We start from the raw sequence: 6,000 nt of genomic DNA, 5'->3' as shown, positions 1-6,000 counted from the left end.
GTACTGTTTTTGTCTAATAATCGCTCCTCCAGGTTTGAATAACACTGTAGGCTTGGAGATTTAAGTAATAACTGATATGCAGCAGACGATAAAACAATAAACTGTGTCTCGTTGCAAATCCATTGTGGACTGACTGCCAGGCAGAGTCTCAACACTGCATACATTCAGAGTCCTTACAGGTGAGTTCCCCAGAAGGAAAGGCAGACATATAACTCTCTTCACTGCAATTTCCTCCTTTCCGTTCAATTGTTCCTGTAATTTCAAGCTGTAGGGGGAGCTCCCCTCACCACCTGTTCTCATTTCCTTGCACCTACTCCATCAATGAATTGCTCTTTCTTTCAAATATCAAGAAGGCTAACTGACCTTTTTTTATAGATAAAATTCCTAGAGTGTAGAAACAGGCCCTTCGGCCAAGCAAGTCCACTTTGACCTTCGGCAGAGTATCCTGCCCAGACCCATTCTGTTACCACTCTGTTTGCCCCTGAGCCCTGCACCTAACCTATACATCCTCGAACACTACGGGCAATTTAGCACAGCCAACTCGCCTAACCTGCACATCTTTGGAATGTGGAGGAAACCGGAGCACCTGGAGGAAACCCACACAGAATGTGTAAACTCCGCACAGACAGTTGCCCAAGGCTGAATCAAACCTGGGTCTTTGGTGCTGTGAGGCAGCAGTGATAACCACTGAGCCACCATACCGCCCCATTTAATACCTGTATTATCCTTTCTGTGCTCAAACTGATGATCCTTATTATTTTTAAGACATACACCAAGCTTCATGAATCTTGTGTTTTCTCTGTTGTCTCATTGCTGTCACTAAACTTCAGTCACTACAAATCTGTTGAAATGCTTTCTTATTCCAAACTAGTGATGACTCTTATTGAGTGGCCCCGGAAAGTTAATATTTTCTTAGAGAAAAATTGGCCTATTCCTGACAAATGATTTGCTCTTTGCTTTAATTGCAGGCTTGACCATGTGGAACAGACTGTGTCTTATTGTCTTGTATCAAACCTTCCTGCAGGATGTGCTCCAGGAGCACTTCTGAATAATCAATCACTTTCTGAAGCTTAATTTTGCTCTACTTGTTTAAAAAAAAAACCAAGCTTATTCTTTATTGTGGGTTCTCTTTCTCAGTTAGTTGGTTTGTAACATAGATGCCTGGGGCTATTTTGGCGAAAATCCCAAAATAAATCGTGTCACCTTTCACTGCACTTGGCCATGGTCCTTGTCTGTTCTGTTACACAGTTGTCTATATGACTGCAGCAGCATGGCTGCTGTTTGAGGTGCAGACCATAAAACTATTAAGATGAAGGCTCTTGTGTCTCTACCTCTGATCCAGGAGGTCCGGGTCCAAGCTCATCTGCTCCAGACTGTGTAATAACATTTCTGAACAGGTTGATTAAGAAGTACCTAAAACCATAAGATGTAGGAACAGAAGTAGACCATTCGACCCACTGAGGATCTTTTGCCATTAATGAGATTATGGTGAATCTGGAATTCCTCCTATCTTTGTTTTATACAGGTGACCTTTCACTCTAAGATTATGCCACTCTGGTACCAGAGTTTCACACAAGGGGAAACGATCTATATCTTCACAGTCAAGACACTGAAGAATCTTAAATGTTTTAATAAGGTCACCTCTGGGTTTTTTTTTCTAAACTCCATGAGTACAAGCTGGAGTCTCTGCACAAGACATGGACCTTCCTTGGACTGCCATCTTTCCTGAGATAAGGAGACCAAAACTGTTTACAGCATTCTAGCTATGGTCTGACTCATGCTTTGTATGGTTTTAACAAGACTTTCCAATTTGAAATCAAAGCTGACAGTCCATCTCCCCTCCCTATTGCCTGCTAAATATTGCCCACATGCCACGATCGGGCCAGCTCCAACAACACTTAGGAAGCTTGACATCATCCAGGACAAAGCAGTCTGCTTAATTGGCACCATATCCACAAACACCCAATCCCTTCATCACCATCAGCTGCAGTGTGCACTATCTATACGATGCACTGCAAAAATTCATCAAAGATTCTTAGACAGCACCTTCCAAACCCACAACTGCTTCCATCTAGAAGGACAAGGGCAGCAGATACATGGGAACACCACCCCCTGCAAGTTACCCTCCAAGCTACTCACCATCCTGAATTGGAAATATATCGCCATTCCTTCTGTGTCACTGGGTCAAAATCCTGGAATTCCCTCCCTCAAGGCATTGTGGGTCAACCTCCAGCAGGTGGGCTCCAGCGGTTCAAGAGGCAGCGGTTCAAGAGGCAGGGCAACTAGGGATGGGCAATAAATGCTGTCCCAGCCAGCGACACCCACATCCCACAAATAAACAAAAATAATTTGGACACTTTTTTTCTGATTAATGCACAAGGACCCCTAAATCCCTCTGCTTTGCAGCTTCCTGCTGTCTTTTTCCATTTTAGCAATATTGAGGTCTTCTATTCTTCCTGCCAATTCGTGGGATCCTTGTATTTTCCATCTGCCAAGTTTTGTTTTGCTGACTCATTTGTCAATATCTTCTCTGGGCCATTCTCACAACTTTCGCTCGTCTATTTTTGTGTCATCCTCGAACTTGCCAATGCCAGTCGAGTTGGGCCTTCTGATTTAAGGGTGGACATTCATGGGGCAGTTCCTGTCAAAAAGCTGCCTTTCTGATTTGATAATATGGTCGCCTGGCTGTTTTGAAGTTGGACAGATGTTGGTTCAGCCACTAGATGGAGCAGTGTGATAGTGATCAAATCCCTCAAATCCCAATGTTTGATGTGTTACTGTAAAATTAAAGGCCACTGCAGAAGTTAATTTCCTGGTAGTAGAACTCCTTTTGGTACATGTCCTGATGTAATGTTTGTACATTCACAGTGGTCTAACGTTTGGATTTTGGGTATACTGAAATTAATTATAGATTCAGATTTTATCGTCACATTTACTCAAGTAGAGGAATACAATGAAAAGTGCACAAAGTCGCCATTCTCCAGTGTGATGTTAGTGTACAAGAGACAGGATTAAAAACAGAAGCAGAAATAAAAGAAACAACTAAAGGAAAAGCAAATGTTCAGATCACTCCCCCCCCCCCCCCCCCCCCCCCCCCCCCCGCCTCTGCCATGAGTTTTCGTCACCAGAAAAACAAAGAATATCCCTCAGTCTGCGAATGATCAGGAGCCCAAGTCTTCACGCACACACACCAACACCTCTCCGTCAGGTCCCAAGGTCCTGCTGCGGCCCAGAGCGGTGCCATGGCCCAATAGTTCGGGTAGGATTCCAGACTGCACACGCATGGAGTGAGGCTGAGGCACAGCGAGTGACTGGGAATTTGTGTCAATATCAGAATTTATGGCATTGAGGAAAAGGAATTTTTTTTAACAGATATTTTTATTGAAAATTTAACATTTTTACAAGTTTACAAAAAAACCCAAGTATAAACATTGATATACAATTAAATCTTAAATAAATAATAACCAAAATTTATCAAACAAAAAAAACCGAGAAAAAAAAACAAAACTTAACTAACTACTAATCTAACCTACAACTAACCAGAGTGTTTAATTAAGTCTCTTACATTATTCAAAGAAGAGAAAAAACCCCGACGGATAACACAGAAATTGGGTTGTGAGATGCATGCTCGGAATGTATTAACATCAAATCGTAACAAAACCCGTATTTGTGCAGGATTCCTCTCCCAAGGGGCCCCGGACCAGCCAGGTTTGCCATCTCAATTAAATAAAAGCCCTTGTTAGGATGACCAAAATATCTGTATTTATGCAATTCAAGAAGGGTTGCCATATTTTATGGAATAATTCGATCTTTTGGTGCACCATATTTGTAAGGAAGTCAAGGGGAATACATTCCATGATTAATCTGTGCCAATTCGAAAGTCCAGGGGGGCCCTCAGCCACCCAGTTCACCAAAGTGTTTTCCCTTGTACAGAAAGAGAGAATAGAAAATAATCTCTTCCTGTGCATATCCAGGGAGGGTTAGTTCGAAAAGTTCAAAAGGAAAGATACAGGGTCCACTCTAATTTCCGTTCCTAAGATTTCAGTCAGAGCACTTGCTACCTTAGTTCAATATCTGCAGATCTTATGACAGGTCCATAAGCAATGTACAAGAGTGCCCATCTCTATTTTACTTTTGGGACACATTGGAGATGCTCCTGCCTTAAATTTTGCCAATCGATCGGGTGCTATATGGGCCCTATGAAGTATCTTCAGCTGGATAGCCTGAGTTCTGTTACAGTTGGTGATTCTTCTGGCATTTTCCCAAAAGTCATTCCACATTTCTGTAGAGATTTCCAGTCCCTAATCCTGATCCCATGTTTTAAGCAGATTGTCCATATCTCCTGATACTTCTTCATGTGGTAAATGATAAATAGTACTGACGGAAGATACCCCCATTGGCTGTAGCACTCTACGTTCTCTGTCTGATTTATAAAGACTATTGAATAACATAGTCTTCTTCTGTATGTAGTCTCGAATTTGGAAGTATTGAAAGAGGTCTCCATTAGGTAATCCAAATTTCTGCGCAGCTGTTCAAAAGACATCAGGATTCCTTCTTTAAACAGATCCCCTAAACATGAGATGCCCCTGGATCTCCAGAGTTTGAAAGTGACATCTGTAAGCCCCGGTTGAAATCCCCATGCTCCCATTATCGGTGCATAGGGGGATGTTTTATGTGAGTTGTCCTCATTTTGCCGCATTATATTCCAAGCTTTAATTGTGTTTAGTATTATAGGGTTTTTACAGTGATCCGTAATGATTTTCCTCTTGTCTGAAAATAAAAGGTTAATAAGTGGGTATTTTACTTGAGAAGCCTCCATGTCCAGCCAGATTGATTGCGGGTCAGACAAGACCCAATCAGCTATGTAACTTAATAGGGAACTTAACTGATATTTCCTAAAATCTGGGAAATCCAATCCTCCCTTTGCTTGTGGAAGCGTTAGCTTCTTCAGCTTAATGAGGGGCCGTCTATGATTCCAGATAAAGGAACTCAACCAGCCATATAATTTACGTAGTGCCAGCCTCGGCAGCATCACGGGAAGCATTCTCATAGGATATAGGAGATGGGGCAGGACATTCATTTTAATTAGTGCTATTCTACCCAGCCAGGAAATTGGAAGGTCTCCCCATTGCTGGAGGTCCTGCCTTATCCTTTCCAGTAAATGCACAAAGTTAGCCTTGTATAACTGACCAAATACTGGGGCAATAAGAAACCCTCCAGGGACCACCAAAAGGGAAAGAGGGATTTGTCCAATAGATAGGATATACTAGCAAGGCCACCCATTGGCACCAATTTGGAGAAGGCTTCCGTTATAAATTTAAAAGGATGTGCCGGGTGGCAATACAAATTTAAGATCCCATATTCCTCTCCATTTATAAGGGCTTTAATCAGAATATATCATTCAGATTCGTCTTTTATCTGATTTAGGATTTTGAAAGGGAAATTCTTCTGAATAAGAATAACATCTCCCCTGCTTTTTGAGCTAAAAGAAGTAAAAAAAGGCCTGATCAAATCCACCCTGTTGTAATTTCAAGTGTTCTTTATCCAATAAGTGTGTCTCCTGTAGGAGAGCTATATCAACCCTTTCTTTCTTGAGGTTTGATAATATTTTCTTCCTTTTGACTGGTGAATTACTCCCCTTGACATTCCAGGTGCACCACTTAACCGACTGATCAACCATAACCGTCCAGGCAAATCCGAGACCCCTCAGGAGGGGAAACCCTATCCAGAACATCCCGAGCACAGAGCATATAAAATTCACAAAAATAAAGTCTCACATCGATATAATAAAAAACTATATCGAAATAAAAAAAACGTATTTAAATGGAGATTTTCCTCCTTGTTCCCGGGGGCATCACTTCCTTTCCAAAAGCCCATCATATCCTCTCCCAACCAGTGCCCCACCCTTGACCCAGGTACCCCACAATAGGATGAAGAAAATTCAAATATACTGCAGTGCTAGAGTTAACAGTGAGCACCCTACCCCCCCCCCCCACCACC

The sequence above is a fragment of the Chiloscyllium plagiosum genome, unplaced genomic scaffold, assembly GCF_037043375.1.
Source record: "Chiloscyllium plagiosum isolate Xiang-an unplaced genomic scaffold, Cpla_swu_hap1 HiC_scaffold_45, whole genome shotgun sequence".
Lineage (NCBI taxonomy): Eukaryota > Metazoa > Chordata > Chondrichthyes > Orectolobiformes > Hemiscylliidae > Chiloscyllium > Chiloscyllium plagiosum.
Note: the sequence above shows the minus strand (reverse complement) of the source record.